Below are 26792 nucleotides of genomic sequence, written 5' to 3'. Positions count from 1 at the left end.
GAAATAAACACTTGCAGATTCTACGAAAGGAGTGTTTCAAAACTGTCCTATCAAAATAAACGTTCAAGTCTGTGAGTTGAATGCACTCATCACACAGAAGTTTCTGAGAATGCTTCTGTGTAGTTTTTAGGTGAACATATTTCATTTCCCAGCACAGGCCTCAGAGCGCTCCAAATATGCACTTGCAGATTTTACAAAAAGAGACCTTGAAAACTCTTCCACGAAAAAGAGGCTTCATCTCTATGAGTAGAATGCTCTCATCACAAAGAAGTTTCTGAGAATGCTTCTGTCTAGTTTTTATGTGAAGATATTTCCTTTTCCAGCATTGGCTTCAAAGCGCTCCAAATAAACACTTGCAGATTCTACTAAAGGAGTGTTTCCAAACTGCTCTATCAAAAGGAATGTTCAAGTCTGTGAGTTGAATGCACTAATGACACAGAAGTTTGTGAGAATTCTTCTGTCTAGTTTTTAGATGAAGATATTTCTTTTCCCAGAATAGGCCTTAAAGCGCTCCAAATATCCACTTGCAGATTCTACAAAAAGAGTGTTTCAAAACTGCTCTTTCAAAAGAAAGGCTCAAGTCTGTGAGTTGAATGCACTCATCACAAAGAAGTTTCTGAGAATGCTTCTGTGTAGTTGTTAAGCGAAGATACTTCCTTTTCCAGCATAGGCCTCAAAGCGCTCGAAATAAACACTTGCAGAATATACAAAAGGAGAGTTTCAAAACTGTCCTGTCAAAAGAAACGTTAAAGTCTGTGAGTTGAATGCACTCATCACAGAGAAGTTTCTGAGAATGCTTCTGTGTAGTTTTTAGGTGAAGATATTTCCTTTTCCAGCATAGGCGTCAAAGCGATCCAAATAAACACTTGCAGATTCTACAAAAGGAGTGTTTCCAAACTGCTCTATCAGAGGGAATGTTCAAGTCTGTGAGTTCAATGCAGTAATCACACAGACGTTTGTGAGAATGCTTCTGTCTAGTGTTTAGTTGAAGATATTTCTTTTCCCAGAATAGGCCTTAAAGCGCTCCAAATTTCCACTTGCAGATTCTACAAAAAGAGTGTTTCAAAACTGCTCTTTCAAAAGAAAGGCTCAAGTCTGTGAGTTGAATGCACTCATCACAAAGAAGTTTCTGAGAATGCTTCTGTGTAGTTCTTATGTGAAGATACTTCCTTTTCCAGCATAGGCCTCAAAGCGCTCGAAATAAACACTTGCAGATTCTACGAAAGGAGTGTTTCAAAACTGTCCTATCAAAATAAACGTTCAAGTCTGTGAGTTGAATGCACTCATCACACAGAAGTTTCTGAGAATGCTTCTGTGTAGTTTTTAGGTGAACATATTTCGTTTCCCATAACAGGCCTCAGAGCGCTCCAAATATGCACTTGCAGATTCTACAAAAAGAGAGCTAGAAAACTCTTCCACCAAAAAGATGTTTCAACTCTATGAGTAGAATGCACTCATCACAAAGAAGTTTCTGAGAATGCTTCTGTCTAGTTTTTATGTGAAGATATTTCCTTTTCCAGCATAGGCGTCAAAGCGCTCCAAATAAACACTTGCAGATTCTACTAAAGGAGAGTTTCCAAACTGCTCTATCAAAAGCAATGTTCAAGTCTGTGAGTTGAATGAACTAATCACACAGAAGTTTGTGAGAATTCTTCCGTCTAGTTTTTAGGTGAAGATATTTCTTTTCCCAGAATAGGCCTTAAAGCGCTCCAAATATCCACTTGCAGATTCTACAAAAAGAGTGTTTCAAAACTGCTCTTTCAAAAGAAAGGCTCAAGTCTGTGAGTTGAATGCACTCATCACAAAGAAGTTTCTGAGAATTCTTCTGTGTAGTTGTTATGTGAAGATATTTCCTTTTCCAGCATAGGCCTCAAAGCGCTCGAAATAAACACATGCAGATTCTACAAAAGGAGTGTTTCAAAACTGTCCTATCAAAAGAAACGTTCAAGTCTGTGAGTTGAATGCCCTCATCACAGAGAAGTTTCTGAGAATGCTTCTGTGTAGTTTTTAGGTGAAGATAATTCCTTTTCCAGCATAGGTGTCAAAGCGATCCAAATAAGCACTTGCAGATTCTACAAAAGGAGTGTTTCCAAACTGCTCTATCAGAGGGAATGTTCAAGTCTGTGAGTTGAATGCACTACTAAGACAGAAGTTTGTGAGAATGTTTCTGTGTAGTTTTTAGACGAAGATATTTCTTTTCCCAGCATAGGCCTCAAAGCCCTCCAAATATCCACTTGCAGACTCTACAAAAAGAGTGTTTCAAAACTGCTCTTTCAAAAGGAAGGCTCAAGTCTGTGAGTTGAATGCACTCATCACAAAGAAGTTTCTGAGAATGCTTCTGTGTAGTTGTTATGTGAAGATATTTCCTTTACCAGCATAGGCCTCAAAGCGCTCGAAATAAACACTTGCAGATTCTACGAAAGGAGTGTTTCAAAACTGTCCTATCAAAATAAACGTTCAAGTCTGTGAGTTGAATGCACTCATCACACAGAAGTTTCTGAGAATGCTTCTGTGTAGTTTTTAGGTGAACATATTTCATTTCCCAGCACAGGCCTCAGAGCGCTCCAAATATGCACTTGCAGATTTTACAAAAAGAGACCTTGAAAACTCTTCCACGAAAAAGAGGCTTCATCTCTATGAGTAGAATGCTCTCATCACAAAGAAGTTTCTGAGAATGCTTCTGTCTAGTTTTTATGTGAAGATATTTCCTTTTCCAGCATTGGCTTCAAAGCGCTCCAAATAAACACTTGCAGATTCTACTAAAGGAGTGTTTCCAAACTGCTCTATCAAAAGGAATGTTCAAGTCTGTGAGTTGAATGCACTAATGACACAGAAGTTTGTGAGAATTCTTCTGTCTAGTTTTTAGATGAAGATATTTCTTTTCCCAGAATAGGCCTTAAAGCGCTCCAAATATCCACTTGCAGATTCTACAAAAAGAGTGTTTCAAAACTGCTCTTTCAAAAGAAAGGCTCAAGTCTGTGAGTTGAATGCACTCATCACAAAGAAGTTTCTGAGAATGCTTCTGTGTAGTTGTTAAGCGAAGATACTTCCTTTTCCAGCATAGGCCTCAAAGCGCTCGAAATAAACACTTGCAGATTCTACAAAAGGAGAGTTTCAAAACTGTCCTGTCAAAAGAAACGTTAAAGTCTGTGAGTTGAATGCACTCATCACACAGAAGTTTCTGAGAATGCTTCTGTGTAGCTTTTAGGTGAAGATATTTCCTTTTCCAGCATAGGCGTCAAAGCGATCCAAATAAACACTTGCAGATTCTACAAAAGGAGTGTTTCCAAACTGCTCTATCAGAGGGAATATTCAAGTCTGTGAGTTCAATGCAGTAATCACACAGACGTTTGTGAGAATGCTTCTGTGTAGTTTTTAGGTGAAGATATTCCTTTTCCCAGCATAGGCCTCAAAGCCCTCCAAATATCCACTTGCAGACTCTACAAAAAGAGTGTTTCAAAACTGCTCTTTCAAAAGGAAGGCTCAAGTCTGTGAGTTGAATGCACTCATCACAAAGAAGTTTCTGAGAATGCTTCTGTGTAGTTGTTATGTGAAGATATTTCCTTTACCAGCATAGGCCTCAAAGCGCTCGAAATAAACACTTGCAGATTCTACGAAAGGAGTGTTTCAAAACTGTCCTATCAAAATAAACGTTCAAGTCTGTGAGTTGAATGCACTCATCACACAGAAGTTTCTGAGAATGCTTCTGTGTAGTTTTTAGGTGAACATATTTCGTTTCCCATCACAGGCCTCAGAGCGCTCCAAATATGCACTTGCAGATTCTACAAAAAGAGAGCTAGAAAACTCTTCCACCAAAAAGATGTTTCAGCTCTATGAGTAGAATGCACTCATCACAAAGAAGTTTCTGAGAATGCTTCTGTCTAGTTTTTATGTGAAGATATTTCCTTTTCCAGCATAGGCGTCAAAGCGCTCCAAATAAACACTTGCAGATTCTACTAAAGGAGAGTTTCCAAACTGCTCTATCAAAAGCAATGTTCAAGTCTGTAAGTTGAATGAACTAATCACACAGAAGTTTGTGAGAATTCTTCCGTCTAGTTTTTAGGTGAAGATATTTCTTTTCCCAGAATAGGCCTTAAAGCGCTCCAAATATCCACTTGCAGATTCTACAAAAAGAGTGTTTCAAAACTGCTCTTTCAAAAGAAAGGCTCAAGTCTGTGAGTTGAATGCACTCATCACAAAGAAGTTTCTGAGAATGCTTCTGTGTAGTTGTTATGTGAAGATATTTCCTTTTCCAGCATAGGCCTCAAAGCGCTCGAAATAAACACATGCAGATTCTACAAAAGGAGTGTTTCAAAACTGTCCTATCAAAAGAAACGTTCAAGTCTGTGAGTTGAATGCCCTCATCACAGAGAAGTTTCTGAGAATGCTTCTGTGTAGTTTTTAGGTGAAGATAATTCCTTTTCCAGCATAGGTGTCAAAGCGATCCAAATAAGCACTTGCAGATTCTACAAAAGGAGTGTTTCCAAACTGCTCTATCAGAGGGAATGTTCAAGTCTGTGAGTTGAATGCACTACTAAGACAGAAGTTTGTGAGAATGTTTCTGTGTAGTTTTTAGGCGAAGATATTTCTTTTCCCAGCATAGGCCTCAAAGCCCTCCAAATATCCACTTGCAGACTCTACAAAAAGAGTGTTTCAAAACTGCTCTTTCAAAAGGAAGGCTCAAGTCTGTGAGTTGAATGCACTCATCACAAAGAAGTTTCTGAGAATGCTTCTGTGTAGTTGTTATGTGAAGATACTTCCTTTTCGAGCACAGGCCTCAAAGCGCTCGAAATAAACACTTGCAGATTCTACGAAAGGAGTGTTTCAAAACTGTCCTATCAAAAGAAACGTTCAAGTCTGTGAGTTGAATGCCCTCATCACAGAGAAGTTTCTGAGAATGCTTCTGTGTAGTTTTTAGGTGAAGATAATTCCTTTTCCAGCATTGGTGTCAAAGCGATCCAAATAAGCACTTGCAGATTCTACAAAAGGAGTGTTTCCAAACTGCTCTATCAGAGGGAATGTTCAAGTCTGTGAGTTCAATGCAGTAATCACACAGACGTTTGTGAGAATGCTTCTGTCTAGTGTTTAGGTGAAGATATTTCTTTTCCCAGAATAGGCCTTAAAGCGCTCCAAATTTCCACTTGCAGATTCTACAAAAAGAGTGTTTCAAAACTGCTCTTTCAAAAGAAAGGCTCAAGTCTGTGAGTTGAATGCACTCATCACAAAGAAGTTTCTGAGAATGCTTCTGTGTAGTTCTTATGTGAAGACACTTCCTTTTCCAGCATAGGCCTCAAAGCGCTCGAAATAAACACTTGCAGATTCTACAAAAGGAGTGTTTCCAAACTGCTCTATCAGAGGGAATGTTCAAGTCTGTGAGTCCAATGCAGTAATCACACAGACGTTTGTGAGAATGCTTCTGTCAAGTTTTTATGTGAAGATATTACCTTTTCCAGCATAGGCGTCAAAGCGATCCAAATAAGCACTTGCAGATTCTACAAAAGCAGTGTTTCCAAACTGCTCTATCAGAGGGAATGTTCAAGTCTGTGAGTTCAATGCAGTAATCACACAGACGTTTGTGAGAATGCTTCTGTCTAGTGTTTAGGTGAAGATATTTCTTTTCCCAGAATAGGCCTTAAAGCGCTCCAAATTTCCACTTGCAGATTCTACAAAAAGAGTGCTTCAAAACTGCTCTTTCAAAAGAAAGGCTCAAGTCTGTGAGTTGAATGCACTCATCACAAAGAAGTTTCTGAGAATGCTTCTGTGTAGTTGTTATGTGAAGCTACTTCCTTTTCCAGCATAGGCCTCAAAGCGCTCGAAATAAACACTTGCACATTCTAGGAAAGGAGTGTTTCAAAACAGTCCTATCAAAATAAACGTTCAAGTCTGTGAGTTGAATGCACTCATCACACAGAAGTTTCTGAGAAAGCTTCTGTGTAGTTTTCAGGGGGAGATATTTCCTTTTCCAGCATAGGCGTCAAAGCGATCCAAATAAACACTTGCAGATTCTACAAAAGGAGTGTTTCCAAACTGCTCTATCAAGAGGAATGTTCAAGTCCGTGAGTAGAATGCACTCATCACAAAGAAGTTTCTGAGAATGCTTCTGTCTAGTTTTTATGTGAAGATATTCCCTTTTCCAGCATAGGCGTCAAAGCGCTCCAAATAAACACTTGCAGATTCTACAAAAGGAGTGTTTCCAAACTGCTCTATCAGAGGGAATGTTCAAGTCTGTGAGTTGAATGCACTAGTCAGACAGAAGTTTGTGAGAACGCTTCTGTTTAGTTTTTAGGTGAAGATATTCCTTTTCCCAGCATAGGCCTCAAAGCCCTCCAAATATCCACTTGCAGACACTACAAAAAGAGTGTTTCAAAACTGCTCTTTCAAAAGGAAGGCTCAAGTCTGTGAGTTGAATGCACTCATCACAAAGAAGTTTCTGAGAATGCTTCTGTGTAGTTGTTATGTGAAGATATTTCCTTTACCAGCATAGGCCTCAAAGCGCTCGAAATAAACACTTGCAGATTCTACGAAAGGAGTGTTTCAAAACTATCCTATCAAAATAAACGTTCAAGTCTGTGAGTTGAATGCACTCATCACACAGAAGTTTCTGAGAATGCTTCTGTGTAGTTTTTAGGTGAACATATTTCATTTCCCAGCACAGGCCTCAGAGCGCTCCAAATATGCACTTGCAGATTCTACAAAAAGAGACCTTGAAAACTCTTCCACCAAAAAGAGGCTTCAACTCTATGAGTAGAATGCTCTCATCACAAAGAAGTTTCTGAGAATGCTTCTGTCTAGTTTTTATGTGAAGATATTTCCTTTTCCAGCATTGGCTTCAAAGCGCTCCAAATAAACACTTGCAGATTCTACTAAAGGAGTGTTTCCAAACTGCTCTATCAAAAGGAATGTTCAAGTCTGTGAGTTGAATGCACTAATGACACAGAAGTTTGTGAGAATTCTTCTGTCTAGTTTTTAGATGAAGATATTTCTTTTCCCAGAATAGGCCTTAAAGCGCTGCAAATATCCACTTGCAGATTCTACAAAAAGAGTGTTTCAAAACTGCTCTTTCAAAAGAAAGGCTCAAGTCTGTGAGTTGAATGCACTCATCACAAAGAAGTTTCTGAGAATGCTTCTGTGTAGTTGTTAAGTGAAGATACTTCCTTTTCCAGCATAGGCCTCAAAGCGCTCGAAATAAACACTTGCAGATTCTACAAAAGGAGAGTTTCAAAACTGTCCTGTCAAAAGAAACGTTAAAGTCTGTGAGTTGAATGCACTCATCACACAGAAGTTTCTGAGAATGCTTCTGTGTAGCTTTTAGGTGAAGATATTTCCTTTTCCAGCATAGGCGTCAAAGCGATCCAAATAAACACTTGCAGATTCTACAAAAGGAGTGTTTCCAAACTGCTCTATCAGAGGGAATGTTCAAGTCTGTGAGTTCAATGCAGTAATCACACAGACGTTTGTGAGAATGCTTCTGTGTAGTTTTTAGGTGAAGATATTCCTTTTCCCAGCATAGGCCTCAAAGCCCTCCAAATATCCACTTGCAGACTCTACAAAAAGAGTGTTTCAAAACTGCTCTTTCAAAAGGAAGGCTCAAGTCTGTGAGTTGAATGCACTCATCACAAAGAAGTTTCTGAGAATGCTTCTGTGTAGTTGTTATGTGAAGATACTTCCTTTTCGAGCATAGGCCTCAAAGCGCTCGAAATAAACACTTGCAGATTCTACGAAAGGAGTGTTTCAAAACTGTCCTATCAAAATAAACGTTCAAGTCTGTGAGTTGAATGCACTCATCACACAGAAGTTTCTGAGAATGCTTCTGTGTAGTTTTTAGGTGAACATATTTCGTTTCCCATCACAGGCCTCAGAGCGCTCCAAATATGCACTTGCAGATTCTACAAAAAGAGAGCTAGAAAACTCTTCCACCAAAAAGATGTTTCAACTCTATGAGTAGAATGCACTCATCACAAAGAAGTTTCTGAGAATGCTTCTGTCTAGTTTTTATGTGAAGATATTTCCTTTTCCAGCATAGGCGTCAAAGCGCTCCAAATAAACACTTGCAGATTCTACTAAAGGAGAGTTTCCAAACTGCTCTATCAAAAGCAATGTTCAAGTCTGTAAGTTGAATGAACTAATCACACAGAAGTTTGTGAGAATTCTTCCGTCTAGTTTTTAGGTGAAGATATTTCTTTTCCCAGAATAGGCCTTAAAGCGCTCCAAATATCCACTTGCAGATTCTACAAAAAGAGTGTTTCAAAACTGCTCTTTCAAAAGAAAGGCTCAAGTCTGTGAGTTGAATGCACTCATCACAAAGAAGTTTCTGAGAATGCTTCTGTGTAGTTGTTATGTGAAGATATTTCCTTTTCCAGCATAGGCCTCAAAGCGCTCGAAATAAACACATGCAGATTCTACAAAAGGAGTGTTTCAAAACTGTCCTATCAAAAGAAACGTTCAAGTCTGTGAGTTGAATGCCCTCATCACAGAGAAGTTTCTGAGAATGCTTCTGTGTAGTTTTTAGGTGAAGATAATTCCTTTTCCAGCATAGGTGTCAAAGCGATCCAAATAAGCACTTGCAGATTCTACAAAAGGAGTGTTTCCAAACTGCTCTATCAGAGGGAATGTTCAAGTCTGTGAGTTGAATGCACTACTAAGACAGAAGTTTGTGAGAATGTTTCTGTGTAGTTTTTAGGCGAAGATATTTCTTTTCCCAGCATAGGCCTCAAAGCCCTCCAAATATCCACTTGCAGACTCTACAAAAAGAGTGTTTCAAAACTGCTCTTTCAAAAGGAAGGCTCAAGTCTGTGAGTTGAATGCATTCATCACAAAGAAGTTTCTGAGAATGCTTCTGTGTAGTTGTTATGTGAAGATACTTCCTTTTCGAGCACAGGCCTCAAAGCGCTCGAAATAAACACATGCAGATTCTACAAAAGGAGTGTTTCAAAACTGTCCTATCAAAAGAAACGTTCAAGTCTGTGAGTTGAATGCCCTCATCACAGAGAAGTTTCTGAGAATGCTTCTGTGTAGTTTTTAGGTGAAGATAATTCCTTTTCCAGCATAGGTGTCAAAGCGATCCAAATAAGCACTTGCAGATTCTACAAAAGGAGTGTTTCCAAACTGCTCTATCAGAGGGAATGTTCAAGTCTGTGAGTTGAATGCACTACTAAGACAGAAGTTTGTGAGAATGTTTCTGTGTAGTTTTTAGGCGAAGATATTTCTTTTCCCAGCATAGGCCTCAAAGCCCTCCAAATATCCACTTGCAGACTCTACAAAAAGATAGTTTCAAAACTGCTCTTTCAAAAGGAAGGCTCAAGTCTGTGAGTTGAATGCACTCATCACAAAGAAGTTTCTGAGAATGCTTCTGTGTAGTTGTTATGTGAAGATACTTCCTTTTCGAGCACAGGCCTCAAAGCGCTCGAAATAAACACTTGCAGATTCTACGAAAGGAGTGTTTCAAAACTGTCCTATCAAAAGAAACGTTCAAGTCTGTGAGTTGAATGCCCTCATCACAGAGAAGTTTCTGAGAATGCTTCTGTGTAGTTTTTAGGTGAAGATAATTCCTTTTCCAGCATTGGTGTCAAAGCGATCCAAATAAGCACTTGCAGATTCTACAAAAGGAGTGTTTCCAAACTGCTCTATCAGAGGGAATGTTCAAGTCTGTGAGTTCAATGCAGTAATCACACAGACGTTTGTGAGAATGCTTCTGTCTAGTGTTTAGGTGAAGATATTTCTTTTCCCAGAATAGGCCTTAAAGCGCTCCAAATTTCCACTTGCAGATTCTACAAAAAGAGTGTTTCAAAACTGCTCTTTCAAAAGAAAGGCTCAAGTCTGTGAGTTGAATGCACTCATCACAAAGAAGTTTCTGAGAATGCTTCTGTGTAGTTCTTATGTGAAGACACTTCCTTTTCCAGCATAGGCCTCAAAGCGCTCGAAATAAACACTTGCAGATTCTACAAAAGGAGTGTTTCCAAACTGCTCTATCAGAGGGAATGTTCAAGTCTGTGAGTCCAATGCAGTAATCACACAGACGTTTGTGAGAATGCTTCTGTCAAGTTTTTATGTGAAGATATTACCTTTTCTAGCATAGGCGTCAAAGCGATCCAAATAAGCACTTGCAGATTCTACAAAAGCAGTGTTTCCAAACTGCTCTATCAGAGGGAATGTTCAAGTCTGTGAGTTCAATGCAGTAATCATACAGACGTTTGTGAGAATGCTTCTGTCTAGTGTTTAGGTGAAGATATTTCTTTTCCCAGAATAGGCCTTAAAGCGCTCCAAATTTCCACTTGCAGATTCTACAAAAAGAGTGCTTCAAAACTGCTCTTTCAAAAGAAAGGCTCAAGTCTGTGAGTTGAATGCACTCATCACAAAGAAGTTTCTGAGAATGCTTCTGTGTAGTTGTTATGTGAAGCTACTTCCTTTTCCAGCATAGGCCTCAAAGCGCTCGAAATAAACACTTGCAGATTCTAGGAAAGGAGTGTTTCAAAACAGTCCTATCAAAATAAACGTTCAAGTCTGTGAGTTGAATGCACTCATCACACAGAAGTTTCTGAGAAAGCTTCTGTGTAGTTTTCAGGTGGAGATATTTCCTTTTCCAGCATAGGCGTCAAAGCGATCCAAATAAACACTTGCAGATTCTACAAAAGGAGTGTTTCCAAACTGCTCTATCAAGAGGAATGTTCAAGTCCGTGAGTAGAATGCACTCATCACAAAGAAGTTTCTGAGAATGCTTCTGTCTAGTTTTTATGTGAAGATATTCCCTTTTCCAGCATAGGCGTCAAAGCGCTCCAAATAAACACTTGCAGATTCTACAAAAGGAGTGTTTCCAAACTGCTCTATCAGAGGGAATGTTCAAGTCTGTGAGTTGAATGCACTAGTCAGACAGAAGTTTGTGAGAACGCTTCTGTTTAGTTTTTAGGTGAAGATATTCCTTTTCCCAGCATAGGCCTCAAAGCCCTCCAAATATCCACTTGCAGACACTACGAAAAGAGTGTTTCAAAACTGCTCTTTCAAAAGGAAGGCTCAAGTCTGTGAGTTGAATGCACTCATCACAAAGAAGTTTCTGAGAATGCTTCTGTGTAGTTGTTATGTGAAGATATTTCCTTTACCAGCATAGGCCTCAAAGCGCTCGAAATAAACACTTGCAGATTCTACGAAAGGAGTGTTTCAAAACTATCCTATCAAAATAAACGTTCAAGTCTGTGAGTTGAATGCACTCATCACACAGAAGTTTCTGAGAATGCTTCTGTGTAGTTTTTAGGTGAACATATTTCATTTCCCAGCACAGGCCTCAGAGCGCTCCAAATATGCACTTGCAGATTCTTCAAAAAGAGACCTTGAAAACTCTTCCACCAAAAAGAGGCTTCAACTCTATGAGTAGAATGCTCTCATCACAAAGAAGTTTCTGAGAATGCTTCTGTCTAGTTTTTATGTGAAGATATTCCCTTTTCCAGCATAGGCGTCAAAGCGCTCCAAATAAACACTTGCAGATTCTACAAAAGGAGTGTTTCCAAACTGCTCTATCAGAGGGAATGTTCAAGTCTGTGAGTTGAATGCACTAGTCAGACAGAAGTTTGTGAGAATGCTTCTGTTTAGTTTTTAGGTGAAGATATTCCTTTTCCCAGCATAGGCCTCAAAGCCCTCCAAATATCCACTTGCAGACTCTACAAAAAGAGTGTTTCAAAACTGCTCTTTCAAAAGGAAGGCTCAAGTCTGTGAGTTGAATGCACTCATCACAAAGAAGTTTCTGAGAATGCTTCTGTGTAGTTGTTATGTGAAGATATTTCCTTTACCAGCATAGGCCTCAAAGCGGTCGAAATAAACACTTGCAGATTCTACGAAAGGAGTGTTTCAAAACTGTCCTATCAAAATAAACGTTCAAGTCTGTGAGTTGAATGCACTCATCACACAGAAGTTTCTGAGAATGCTTCTGTGTAGTTTTTAGGTGAACATATTTCATTTCCCAGCACAGGCCTCAGAGCGCTCCAAATATGCACTTGCAGATTCTACAAAAAGAGACCTTGAAAACTCTTCCACCAAAAAGAGGCTTCAACTCTATGAGTAGAATGCTCTCATCACAAAGAAGTTTCTGAGAATGCTTCTGTCTAGTTTTTATGTGAAGATATTTCCTTTTCCAGCATTGGCTTCAAAGCGCTCCAAATAAACACTTGCAGATTCTACTAAAGGAGTGTTTCCAAACTGCTCTATCAAAAGGAATGTTCAAGTCTGTGAGTTGAATGCACTAATGACACAGAAGTTTGTGAGAATTCTTCTGTCTAGTTTTTAGATGAAGATATTTCTTTTCCCAGAATAGGCCTTAAAGCGCTCCAAATATCCACTTGCAGATTCTACAAAAAGAGTGTTTCAAAACTGCTCTTTCAAAAGAAAGGCTCAAGTCTGTGAGTTGAATGCACTCATCACAAAGAAGTTTCTGAGAATGCTTCTGTGTAGTTGTTAAGTGAAGATACTTCCTTTTCCAGCATAGGCCTCAAAGCGCTCGAAATAAACACTTGCAGATTCTACAAAAGGAGAGTTTCAAAACTGTCCTGTCAAAAGAAACGTTAAAGTCTGTGAGTTGAATGCCCTCATCACAGAGAAGTTTCTGAGAATGCTTCTGTGTAGTTTTTAGGTGAAGATATTTCCTTTTCCAGCATAGGCGTCAAAGCGATCCAAATAAACACTTGCAGATTTTACAAAAGGAGTGTTTCCAAACTGCTCTATCAGAGGGAATGTTCAATTCTGTGAGTTCAATGCAGTAATCACACAGACGTTTGTGAGAATGCTTCTGTGTAGTTTTTAGGTGAAGATATTCCTTTTCCCAGCATAGGCCTCAAAGCCCTCCAAATATCCACTTGCAGACTCTACAAAAAGAGTGTTTCAAAACTGCTCTTTCAAAAGGAAGGCTCAAGTCTGTGAGTTGAATGCACTCATCACAAACAAGTTTCTGAGAATGCTTCTGTGTAGTTGTTATGTGAAGATACTTCCTTTTCCAGCATAGGCCTCAAAGCGCTCGAAATAAACACTTGCAGATTCTACGAAAGGAGTGTTTCAAAACTGTCCTATCAAAATAAACGTTCAAGTCTGTGAGTTGAATGCACTCATCACACAGAAGTTTCTGAGAATGCTTCTGTGTAGTTTTTAGGTGAACATATTTCGTTTCCCATAACAGGCCTCAGAGCGCTCCAAATATGCACTTGCAGATTCTACAAAAAGAGAGCTAGAAAACTCTTCCACCAAAAAGATGTTTCAACTCTATGAGTAGAATGCACTCATCACAAAGAAGTTTCTGAGAATGCTTCTGTCTAGTTTTTATGTGAAGATATTTCCTTTTCCAGCATAGGCGTCAAAGCGCTCCAAATAAACACTTGCAGATTCTACTAAAGGAGAGTTTCCAAACTGCTCTATCAAAAGCAATGTTCAAGTCTGTGAGTTGAATGAACTAATCACACAGAAGTTTGTGAGAATTCTTCCGTCTAGTTTTTAGGTGAAGATATTTCTTTTCCCAGAATAGGCCTTAAAGCGCTCCAAATATCCACTTGTAGATTCTACAAAAAGAGTGTTTCAAAACTGCTCTTTCAAAAGAAAGGCTCAAGTCTGTGAGTTGAATGCACTCATCACAAAGAAGTTTCTGAGAATGCTTCTGTGTAGTTGTTATGTGAAGATATTTCCTTTTCCAGCATAGGCCTCAAAGCGCTCGAAATAAACACATGCAGATTCTACAAAAGGAGTGTTTCAAAACTGTCCTATCAAAAGAAACGTTCAAGTCTGTGAGTTGAATGCCCTCATCACAGAGAAGTTTCTGAGAATGCTTCTGTGTAGTTTTTAGGTGAAGATAATTCCTTTTCCAGCATAGGTGTCAAAGCGATCCAAATAAGCACTTGCAGATTCTACAAAAGGAGTGTTTCCAAACTGCTCTATCAGAGGGAATGTTCAAGTCTGTGAGTTGAATGCACTACTAAGACAGAAGTTTGTGAGAATGTTTCTGTGTAGTTTTTAGGCGAAGATATTTCTTTTCCCAGCATAGGCCTCAAAGCCCTCCAAATATCCACTTGCAGACTCTACAAAAAGAGTGTTTCAAAACTGCTCTTTCAAAAGGAAGGCTCAAGTCTGTGAGTTGAATGCACTCATCACAAAGAAGTTTCTGAGAATGCTTCTGTGTAGTTGTTATGTGAAGATACTTCCTTTTCGAGCACAGGCCTCAAAGCGCTCGAAATAAACACTTGCAGATTCTACGAAAGGAGTGTTTCAAAACTGTCCTATCAAAAGAAACGTTCAAGTCTGTGAGTTGAATGCCGTCATCATAGAGAAGTTTCTGAGAATGCTTCTGTGTAGTTTTTAGGTGAAGATAATTCCTTTTCCAGCATTGGTGTCAAAGCGATCCAAATAAGCACTTGCAGATTCTACAAAAGGAGTGTTTCCAAACTGCTCTATCAGAGGGAATGTTCAAGTCTGTGAGTTCAATGCAGTAATCACACAGAGGTTTGTGAGAATGCTTCTGTCTAGTGTTTAGGTGAAGATATTTCTTTTCCCAGAATAGGCCTTAAAGCGCTCCAAATTTCCACTTGCAGATTCTACAAAAAGAGTGTTTCAAAACTGCTCTTTCAAAAGAAAGGCTCAAGTCTGTGAGTTGAATGCACTCATCACAAAGAAGTTTCTGAGAATGCTTCTGTGTAGTTCTTATGGGAAGACACTTCCTTTTCCAGCATAGGCCTCAAAGCGCTCGAAATAAACACTTGCAGATTCTACAAAAGGAGTGTTTCCAAACTGCTCTATCAGAGGGAATGTTCAAGTCTGTGAGTCCAATGCAGTAATCACACAGACGTTTGTGAGAATGCTTCTGTCAAGTTTTTATGTGAAGATATTACCTTTTCCAGCATAGGCGTCAAAGCGATCCAAATAAGCACTTGCAGATTCTACAAAAGCAGTGTTTCCAAACTGCTCTATCAGAGGGAATGTTCAAGTCTGTGAGTTCAATGCAGTAATCACACAGACGTTTGTGAGAATGCTTCTGTCTAGTGTTTAGGTGAAGATATTTCTTTTCCCAGAATAGGCCTTAAAGCGCTCCAAATTTCCACTTGCAGATTCTACAAAAAGAGTGCTTCAAAACTGCTCTTTCAAAAGAAAGGCTCAAGTCTGTGAGTAGAATGCACTCATCACAAAGAAGTTTCTGAGAATGCTTCTGTGTAGTTGTTATGTGAAGCTACTTCCTTTTCCAGCATAGGCCTCAAAGCGCTCGAAATAAACACTTGCAGATTCTAGGAAAGGAGTGTTTCAAAACAGTCCTATCAAAATAAACGTTCAAGTCTGTGAGGTGAATGCACTCATCACACAGAAGTTTCTGAGAAAGCTTCTGTGTAGTTTTCAGGTGGAGATATTTCCTTTTCCAGCATAGGCGTCAAAGCGATCCAAATAAACACTTGCAGATTCTACAAAAGGAGTGTTTCCAAACTGCTCTATCAAGAGGAATGTTCAAGTCCGTGAGTAGAATGCACTCACCACAAAGAAGTTTCTGAGAATGCTTCTGTCTAGTTTTTATGTGAAGATATTCCCTTTTCCAGCATAGGCGTCAAAGCGCTCCAAATAAACACTTGCAGATTCTACAAAAGGAGTGTTTCCAAACTGCTCTATCAGAGGGAATGTTCAAGTCTGTGAGTTGAATGCACTAGTCAGACAGAAGTTTGTGAGAATGCTTCTGTTTAGTTTTTAGGTGAAGATATTCCTTTTCCCAGCATAGGCCTCAAAGCCCTCCAAATATCCACTTGCAGACTCTACAAAAAGAGTGTTTCAAAACTGCTCTTTCAAAAGGAAGGCTCAAGTCTGTGAGTTGAATGCACTCATCACAAAGAAGTTTCTGAGAATGCTTCTGTGTAGTTGTTATGTGAAGATATTTCCTTTACCAGCATAGGCCTCAAAGCGCTCGAAATAAACACTTGCAGATTCTACGAAAGGAGTGTTTCAAAACTGTCCTATCAAAATAAACGTTCAAGTCTGTGAGTTGAATGCACTCATCACACAGAAGTTTCTGAGAATGCTTCTGTGTAGTTTTTAGGTGAACATATTTCATTTCCCAGCACAGGCCTCAGAGCGCTCCAAATATGCACTTGCAGATTTTACAAAAAGAGACCTTGAAAACTCTTCCACGAAAAAGAGGCTTCATCTCTATGAGTAGAATGCTCTCATCACAAAGAAGTTTCTGAGAATGCTTCTGTCTAGTTTTTATGTGAAGATATTTCCTTTTCCAGCATTGGCTTCAAAGCGCTCCAAATAAACACTTGCAGATTCTACTAAAGGAGTGTTTCCAAACTGCTCTATCAAAAGGAATGTTCAAGTCTGTGAGTTGAATGCACTAATGACACAGAAGTTTGTGAGAATTCTTCTGTCTAGTTTTTAGATGAAGATATTTCTTTTCCCAGAATAGGCCTTAAAGCGCTCCAAATATCCACTTGCAGATTCTACAAAAAGAGTGTTTCAAAACTGCTCTTTCAAAAGAAAGGCTCAAGTCTGTGAGTTGAATGCACTCATCACAAAGAAGTTTCTGAGAATGCTTCTGTGTAGTTGTTAAGCGAAGATACTTCCTTTTCCAGCATAGGCCTCAAAGCGCTCGAAATAAACACTTGCAGAATATACAAAAGGAGAGTGGCAAAACTGTCCTGTCAAAAGAAACGTTAAAGTCTGTGAGTTGAATGCACTCATCACAGAGAAGTTTCTGAGAATGCTTCTGTGTAGTTTTTAGGTGAAGATATTTCCTTTTCCAGCATAGGCGTCAAAGCGATCCAAATAAACACTTGCAGATTCTACAAAAGGAGTGTTTCCAAACTGCTCTATCAGAGGGAATGTTCAAGTCTGTGAGTTCAATGCAGTAATCACACAGACGTTTGTGAGAATGCTTCTGTCTAGTGTTTAGCTGAAGATATTTCTTTTCCCAGAATAGGCCTTAAAGCGCTCCAAATTTCCACTTGCAGATTCTACAAAAAGAGTGTTTCAAAACTGCTCTTTCAAAAGAAAGGCTCAAGTCTGTGAGTTGAATGCACTCATCACAAAGAAGTTTCTGAGAATGCTTCTGTGTAGTTCTTATGTGAAGATACTTCCTTTTCCAGCATAGGCCTCAAAGCGCTCGAAATAAACACTTGCAGATTCTACGAAAGGAGTGTTTCAAAACTGTCCTATCAAAATAAACGTTCAAGTCTGTGAGTTGAATGCACTCATCACACAGAAGTTTCTGAGAATGCTTCTGTGTAGTTTTTAGGTGAACATATTTCGTTTCCCATAACAGGCCTCAGAGCGCTCCAAATATGCACTTGCAGATTCTACAAAAAGAGAGCTAGAAAACTCTTCCACCAAAAAGATGTTTCAACTCTATGAGTAGAATGCACTCATCACAAAGAAGTTTCTGAGAATGCTTCTGTCTAGTTTTTATGTGAAGATATTTCCTTTTCCAGCATAGGCGTCAAAGCGCTCCAAATAAACACTTGCAGATTCTACTAAAGGAGAGTTTCCAAACTGCTCTATCAAAAGCAATGTTCAAGTCTGTGAGTTGAATGAACTAATCACACAGAAGTTTGTGAGAATTCTTCCGTCTAGTTTTTAGGTGAAGATATTTCTTTTCCCAGAATAGGCCTTAAAGCGCTCCAAATATCCACTTGCAGATTCTACAAAAAGAGTGTTTCAAAACTGCTCTTTCAAAAGAAAGGCTCAAGTCTGTGAGTTGAATGCACTCATCACAAAGAAGTTTCTGAGAATTCTTCTGTGTAGTTGTTATGTGAAGATATTTCCTTTTCCAGCATAGGCCTCAAAGCGCTCGAAATAAACACATGCAGATTCTACAAAAGGAGTGTTTCAAAACTGTCCTATCAAAAGAAACGTTCAAGTCTGTGAGTTGAATGCCCTCATCACAGAGAAGTTTCTGAGAATGCTTCTGTGTAGTTTTTAGGTGAAGATAATTCCTTTTCCAGCATAGGTGTCAAAGCGATCCAAATAAGCACTTGCAGATTCTACAAAAGGAGTGTTTCCAAACTGCTCTATCAGAGGGAATGTTCAAGTCTGTGAGTTGAATGCACTACTAAGACAGAAGTTTGTGAGAATGTTTCTGTGTAGTTTTTAGACGAAGATATTTCTTTTCCCAGCATAGGCCTCAAAGCCCTCCAAATATCCACTTGCAGACTCTACAAAAAGAGTGTTTCAAAACTGCTCTTTCAAAAGGAAGGCTCAAGTCTGTGAGTTGAATGCACTCATCACAAAGAAGTTTCTGAGAATGCTTCTGTGTAGTTGTTATGTGAAGATATTTCCTTTACCAGCATAGGCCTCAAAGCGCTCGAAATAAACACTTGCAGATTCTACGAAAGGAGTGTTTCAAAACTGTCCTATCAAAATAAACGTTCAAGTCTGTGAGTTGAATGCACTCATCACACAGAAGTTTCTGAGAATGCTTCTGTGTAGTTTTTAGGTGAACATATTTCATTTCCCAGCACAGGCCTCAGAGCGCTCCAAATATGCACTTGCAGATTTTACAAAAAGAGACCTTGAAAACTCTTCCACGAAAAAGAGGCTTCATCTCTATGAGTAGAATGCTCTCATCACAAAGAAGTTTCTGAGAATGCTTCTGTCTAGTTTTTATGTGAAGATATTTCCTTTTCCAGCATTGGCTTCAAAGCGCTCCAAATAAACACTTGCAGATTCTACTAAAGGAGTGTTTCCAAACTGCTCTATCAAAAGGAATGTTCAAGTCTGTGAGTTGAATGCACTAATGACACAGAAGTTTGTGAGAATTCTTCTGTCTAGTTTTTAGATGAAGATATTTCTTTTCCCAGAATAGGCCTTAAAGCGCTCCAAATATCCACTTGCAGATTCTACAAAAAGAGTGTTTCAAAACTGCTCTTTCAAAAGAAAGGCTCAAGTCTGTGAGTTGAATGCACTCATCACAAAGAAGTTTCTGAGAATGCTTCTGTGTAGTTGTTAAGCGAAGATACTTCCTTTTCCAGCATAGGCCTCAAAGCGCTCGAAATAAACACTTGCAGAATATACAAAAGGAGAGTTTCAAAACTGTCCTGTCAAAAGAAACGTTAAAGTCTGTGAGTTGAATGCACTCATCACAGAGAAGTTTCTGAGAATGCTTCTGTGTAGTTTTTAGGTGAAGATATTTCCTTTTCCAGCATAGGCGTCAAAGCGATCCAAATAAACACTTGCAGATTCTACAAAAGGAGTGTTTCCAAACTGCTCTATCAGAGGGAATGTTCAAGTCTGTGAGTTCAATGCAGTAATCACACAGACGTTTGTGAGAATGCTTCTGTCTAGTGTTTAGCTGAAGATATTTCTTTTCCCAGAATAGGCCTTAAAGCGCTCCAAATTTCCACTTGCAGATTCTACAAAAAGAGTGTTTCAAAACTGCTCTTTCAAAAGAAAGGCTCAAGTCTGTGAGTTGAATGCACTCATCACAAAGAAGTTTCTGAGAATGCTTCTGTGTAGTTCTTATGTGAAGATACTTCCTTTTCCAGCATAGGCCTCAAAGCGCTCGAAATAAACACTTGCAGATTCTACGAAAGGAGTGTTTCAAAACTGTCCTATCAAAATAAACGTTCAAGTCTGTGAGTTGAATGCACTCATCACACAGAAGTTTCTGAGAATGCTTCTGTGTAGTTTTTAGGTGAACATATTTCGTTTCCCATAACAGGCCTCAGAGCGCTCCAAATATGCACTTGCAGATTCTACAAAAAGAGAGCTAGAAAACTCTTCCACCAAAAAGATGTTTCAACTCTATGAGTAGAATGCACTCATCACAAAGAAGTTTCTGAGAATGCTTCTGTCTAGTCTTTATGTGAAGATATTTCCTTTTCCAGCATAGGCGTCAAAGCGCTCCAAATAAACACTTGCAGATTCTACTAAAGGAGAGTTTCCAAACTGCTCTATCAAAAGCAATGTTCAAGTCTGTGAGTTGAATGAACTAATCACACAGAAGTTTGTGAGAATTCTTCCGTCTAGTTTTTAGGTGAAGATATTTCTTTTCCCAGAATAGGCCTTAAAGCGCTCCAAATATCCACTTGCAGATTCTACAAAAAGAGTGTTTCAAAACTGCTCTTTCAAAAGAAAGGCTCAAGTCTGTGAGTTGAATGCACTCATCACAAAGAAGTTTCTGAGAATTCTTCTGTGTAGTTGTTATGTGAAGATATTTCCTTTTCCAGCATAGGCCTCAAAGCGCTCGAAATAAACACATGCAGATTCTACAAAAGGAGTGTTTCAAAACTGTCCTATCAAAAGAAACGTTCAAGTCTGTGAGTTGAATGCCCTCATCACAGAGAAGTTTCTGAGAATGCTTCTGTGTAGTTTTTAGGTGAAGATAATTCCTTTTCCAGCATAGGTGTCAAAGCGATCCAAATAAGCACTTGCAGATTCTACAAAAGGAGTGTTTCCAAACTGCTCTATCAGAGGGAATGTTCAAGTCTGTGAGTTGAATGCACTACTAAGACAGAAGTTTGTGAGAATGTTTCTGTGTAGTTTTTAGGCGAAGATATTTCTTTTCCCAGCATAGGCCCCAAAGCCCTCCAAATATCCACTTGCAGACTCTACAAAAAGAGTGTTTCAAAACTGCTCTTTCAAAAGGAAGGCTCAAGTCTGTGAGTTGAATGCACTCATCACAAAGAAGTTTCTGAGAATGCTTCTGTGTAGTTGTTATGTGAAGATATTTCCTTTACCAGCATAGGCCTCAAAGCGCTCGAAATAAACACTTGCAGATTCTACGAAAGGAGTGTTTCAAAACTGTCCTATCAAAATAAACGTTCAAGTCTGTGAGTTGAATGCACTCATCACACAGAAGTTTCTGAGAATGCTTCTGTGTAGTTTTTAGGTGAACATATTTCATTTCCCAGCACAGGCCTCAGAGCGCTCCAAATATGCACTTGCAGATTTTACAAAAAGAGACCTTGAAAACTCTTCCACGAAAAAGAGGCTTCATCTCTATGAGTAGAATGCTCTCATCACAAAGAAGTTTCTGAGAATGCTTCTGTCTAGTTTTTATGTGAAGATATTTCCTTTTCCAGCATTGGCTTCAAAGCGCTCCAAATAAACACTTGCAGATTCTACTAAAGGAGTGTTTCCAAACTGCTCTATCAAAAGGAATGTTCAAGTCTGTGAGTTGAATGCACTAATGACACAGAAGTTTGTGAGAATTCTTCTGTCTAGTTTTTAGATGAAGATATTTCTTTTCCAGGAATAGGCCTTAAAGCGCTCCAAATATCCACTTGCAGATTCTACAAAAAGAGTGTTTCAAAACTGCTCTTTCAAAAGAAAGGCTCAAGTCTGTGAGTTGAATGCACTCATCACAAAGAAGTTTCTGAGAATGCTTCTGTGTAGTTGTTAAGTGAAGATACTTCCTTTTCCAGCATAGGCCTCAAAGCGCTCGAAATAAACACTTGCAGAATATACAAAAGGAGAGTTTCAAAACTGTCCTGTCAAAAGAAACGTTAAAGTCTGTGAGTTGAATGCACTCATCACAGAGAAGTTTCTGAGAATGCTTCTGTGTAGTTTTTAGGTGAAGATATTTCCTTTTCCAGCATAGGCGTCAAAGCGATCCAAATAAACACTTGCAGATTCTACAAAAGGAGTGTTTCCAAACTGCTCTATCAGAGGGAATGTTCAAGTCTGTGAGTTCAATGCAGTAATCACACAGACGTTTGTGAGAATGCTTCTGTCTAGTGTTTAGCTGAAGATATTTCTTTTCCCAGAATAGGCCTTAAAGCGCTCCAAATTTCCACTTGCAGATTCTACAAAAAGAGTGTTTCAAAACTGCTCTTTCAAAAGAAAGGCTCAAGTCTGTGAGTTGAATGCACTCATCACAAAGAAGTTTCTGAGAATGCTTCTGTGTAGTTCTTATGTGAAGATACTTCCTTTTCCAGCATAGGCCTCAAAGCGCTCGAAATAAACACTTGCAGATTCTACGAAAGGAGAGTTTCAAAACTGTCCTATCAAAATAAACGTTCAAGTCTGTGAGTTGAATGCACTCATCACACAGAAGTTTCTGAGAATGCTTCTGTGTAGTTTTTAGGTGAACATATTTCGTTTCCCATAACAGGCCTCAGAGCGCTCCAAATATGCACTTGCAGATTCTACAAAAAGAGAGCTAGAAAACTCTTCCACCAAAAAGATGTTTCAACTCTATGAGTAGAATGCACTCATCACAAAGAAGTTTCTGAGAATGCTTCTGTCTAGTTTTTATGTGAAGATATTTCCTTTTCCAGCATAGGCGTCAAAGCGCTCCAAATAAACACTTGCAGATTCTACTAAAGGAGAGTTTCCAAACTGCTCTATCAAAAGCAATGTTCAAGTCTGTGAGTTGAATGAACTAATCACACAGAAGTTTGTGAGAATTCTTCCGTCTAGTTTTTAGATGAAGATATTTCTTTTCCCAGAATAGGCCTTAAAGCGCTCCAAATATCCACTTGCAGATTCTACAAAAAGAGTGTTTCAAAACTGCTCTTTCAAAAGAAAGGCTCAAGTCTGTGAGTTGAATGCACTCATCACAAAGAAGTTTCTGAGAATGCTTCTGTGTAGTTGTTAAGTGAAGATACTTCCTTTTCCAGCATAGGCCTCAAAGCGCTCGAAATAAACATTTGCAGAATATACAAAAGGAGAGTTTCAAAACTGTCCTGTCAAAAGAAACGTTAAAGTCTGTGAGTTGAATGCACTCATCACAGAGAAGTTTCTGAGAATGCTTCTGTGTAGTTTTTAGGTGAAGATATTTCCTTTTCCAGCATAGGCGTCAAAGCGATCCAAATAAACACTTGCAGATTCTACAAAAGGAGTGTTTCCAAACTGCTCTATCAGAGGGAATGTTCAAGTCTGTGAGTTCAATGCAGTAATCACACAGACGTTTGTGAGAATGCTTCTGTCTAGTGTTTAGCTGAAGATATTTCTTTTCCCAGAATAGGCCTTAAAGCGCTCCAAATTTCCACTTGCAGATTCTACAAAAAGAGTGTTTCAAAACTGCTCTTTCAAAAGAAAGGCTCAAGTCTGTGAGTTGAATGCACTCATCACAAAGAAGTTTCTGAGAATGCTTCTGTGTAGTTCTTATGTGAAGATACTTCCTTTTCCAGCATAGGCCTCAAAGCGCTCGAAATAAACACTTGCAGATTCTACGAAAGGAGTGTTTCAAAACTGTCCTATCAAAATAAACGTTCAAGTCTGTGAGTTGAATGCACTCATCACACAGAAGTTTCTGAGAATGCTTCTGTGTAGTTTTTAGGTGAACATATTTCGTTTCCCATAACAGGCCTCAGAGCGCTCCAAATATGCACTTGCAGATTCTACAAAAAGAGAGCTAGAAAACTCTTCCACCAAAAAGATGTTTCAACTCTATGAGTAGAATGCACTCATCACAAAGAAGTTTCTGAGAATGCTTCTGTCTAGTTTTTATGTGAAGATATTTCCTTTTCCAGCATAGGCGTCAAAGCGCTCCAAATAAACACTTGCAGATTCTACTAAAGGAGAGTTTCCAAACTGCTCTATCAAAAGCAATGTTCAAGTCTGTGAGTTGAATGAACTAATCACACAGAAGTTTGTGAGAATTCTTCCGTCTAGTTTTTAGGTGAAGATATTTCTTTTCCCAGAATAGGCCTTAAAGCGCTCCAAATATCCACTTGCAGATTCTACAAAAAGAGTGTTTCAAAACTGCTCTTTCAAAAGAAAGGCTCAAGTCTGTGAGTTGAATGCACTCATCACAAAGAAGTTTCTGAGAATTCTTCTGTGTAGTTGTTATGTGAAGATATTTCCTTTTCCAGCATAGGCCTCAAAGCGCTCGAAATAAACACATGCAGATTCTACAAAAGGAGTGTTTCAAAACTGTCCTATCAAAAGAAACGTTCAAGTCTGTGAGTTGAATGCCCTCATCACAGAGAAGTTTCTGAGAATGCTTCTGTGTAGTTTTTAGGTGAAGATAATTCCTTTTCCAGCATAGGTGTCAAAGCGATCCAAATAAGCACTTGCAGATTCTACAAAAGGAGTGTTTCCAAACTGCTCTATCAGAGGGAATGTTCAAGTCTGTGAGTTGAATGCACTACTAAGACAGAAGTTTGTGAGAATGTTTCTGTGTAGTTTTTAGGCGAAGATATTTCTTTTCCCAGCATAGGCCTCAAAGCCCTAAAAATATCCACTTGCAGACTCTACAAAAAGAGTGTTTCAAAACTGCTCTTTCAAAAGGAAGGCTCAAGTCTGTGAGTTGAATGCACTCATCACAAAGAAGTTTCTGAGAATGCTTCTGTGTAGTTGTTATGTGAAGATACTTCCTTTTCGAGCACAGGCCTCAAAGCGCTCGAAATAAACACTTGCAGATTCTACGAAAGGAGTGTTTCAAAACTGTCCTATCAAAATAAACGTTCAAGTCTGTGAGTTGAATGCACTCATCACACAGAAGTTTCTGAGAATGCTTCTGTGTAGTTTTTAGGTGAACATATTTCGTTTCCCATCACAGGCCTCAGAGCGCTCCAAATATGCACTTGCAGATTCTACAAAAAGAGAGCTAGAAAACTCTTCCACCAAAAAGATGTTTCAACTCTATGAGTAGAATGCACTCATCACAAAGAAGTTTCTGAGAATGCTTCTGTCTAGTTTTTATGTGAAGATATTTCCTTTTCCAGCATAGGCGTCAAAGCGCTCCAAATAAACACTTGCAGATTCTACTAAAGGAGAGTTTCCAAACTGCTCTATCAAAAGCAATGTTCAAGTCTGTGAGTTGAATGAACTAATCACACAGAAGTTTGTGAGAATTCTTCCGTCTAGTTTTTAGGTGAAGATATTTCTTTTCCCAGAATAGGCCTTAAAGCGCTCCAAATATCCACTTGCAGATTCTACAAAAAGAGTGTTTCAAAACTGCTCTTTCAAAAGAAAGGCTCAAGTCTGTGAGTTGAATGCACTCATCACAAAGAAGTTTCTGAGAATGCTTCTGTGTAGTTGTTATGTGAAGATATTTCCTTTTCCAGCATAGGCCTCAAAGCGCTCGAAATAAACACATGCAGATTCTACAAAAGGAGTGTTTCAAAACTGTCCTATCAAAAGAAACGTTCAAGTCTGTGAGTTGAATGCCCTCATCACAGAGAAGTTTCTGAGAATGCTTCTGTGTAGTTTTTAGGTGAAGATAATTCCTTTTCCAGCATAGGTGTCAAAGCGATCCAAATAAGCACTTGCAGATTCTACAAAAGGAGTGTTTCCAAACTGCTCTATCAGAGGGAATGTTCAAGTCTGTGAGTTGAATGCACTACTAAGACAGAAGTTTGTGAGAATGTTTCTGTGTAGTTTTTAGGCGAAGATATTTCTTTTCCCAGCATAGGCCTCAAAGCCCTCCAAATATCCACTTGCAGACTCTACAAAAAGAGTGTTTCAAAACTGCTCTTTCAAAAGGAAGGCTCAAGTCTGTGAGTTGAATGCACTCATCACAAAGAAGTTTCTGAGAATGCTTCTGTGTAGTTGTTATGTGAAGATACTTCCTTTTCGAACACAGGCCTCAAAGCGCTCGAAATAAACACTTGCAGATTCTACGAAAGGAGTGTTTCAAAACTGTCCTATCAAAAGAAACGTTAAAGTCTGTGAGTTGAATGCCCTCATCACACAGAAGTTTCTGAGAATGCTTCTGTGTAGTTTTTAGGTGAACATATTTCGTTTCCCATCACAGGCCTCAGAGCGCTCCAAATATGCACTTGCAGATTCTACAAAAAGAGAGCTAGAAAACTCTTCCACCAAAAAGATGTTTCAACTCTATGAGTAGAATGCACTCATCACAAAGAAGTTTCTGAGAATGCTTCTGTCTAGTTTTTATGTGAAGATATTTCCTTTTCCAGCATAGGCGTCAAAGCGCTCCAAATAAACACTTGAAGATTCTACTAAAGGAGAGTTTCCAAACTGCTCTATCAAAAGCAATGTTCAAGTCTGTGAGTTGAATGAACTAATCACACAGAAGTTTGTGAGAATTCTTCCGTCTAGTTTTTAGGTGAAGATATTTCTTTTCCCAGAATAGGCCTTAAAGCGCTCCAAATATCCACTTGCAGATTCTACAAAAAGAGTGTTTCAAAACTGCTCTTTCAAAAGAAAGGCTCAAGTCTGTGAGTTGAATGCACTCATCACAAAGAAGTTTCTGAGAATTCTTCTGTGTAGTTGTTATGTGAAGATATTTCCTTTTCCAGCATAGGCCTCAAAGCGCTCGAAATAAACACATGCAGATTCTACAAAAGGAGTGTTTCAAAACTGTCCTATCAAAAGAAACGTTCAAGTCTGTGAGTTGAATGCCCTCATCACAGAGAAGTTTCTGAGAATGCTTCTGTGTAGTTTTTAGGTGAAGATAATTCCTTTTCCAGCATAGGTGTCAAAGCGATCCAAATAAGCACTTGCAGATTCTACAAAAGGAGTGTTTCCAAACTGCTCTATCAGAGGGAATGTTCAAGTCTGTGAGTTGAATGCACTACTAAGACAGAAGTTTGTGAGAATGTTTCTGTGTAGTTTTTAGGCGAAGATATTTCTTTTCCCAGCATAGGCCTCAAAGCCCTAAAAATATCCACTTGCAGACTCTACAAAAAGAGTGTTTCAAAACTGCTCTTTCAAAAGGAAGGCTCAAGTCTGTGAGTTGAATGCACTCATCACAAAGAAGTTTCTGAGAATGCTTCTGTGTAGTTGTTATGTGAAGATACTTCCTTTTCGAGCACAGGCCTCAAAGCGCTCGAAATAAACACTTGCAGATTCTACGAAAGGAGTGTTTCAAAACTGTCCTATCAAAATAAACGTTCAAGTCTGTGAGTTGAATGCACTCATCACACAGAAGTTTCTGAGAATGCTTC

The sequence above is a fragment of the Pongo pygmaeus genome, chromosome 8 (genome assembly GCF_028885625.2).
Source record: "Pongo pygmaeus isolate AG05252 chromosome 8, NHGRI_mPonPyg2-v2.0_pri, whole genome shotgun sequence".
Taxonomy (NCBI): Eukaryota; Metazoa; Chordata; class Mammalia; order Primates; family Hominidae; genus Pongo; species Pongo pygmaeus.
Note: the sequence above shows the minus strand (reverse complement) of the source record.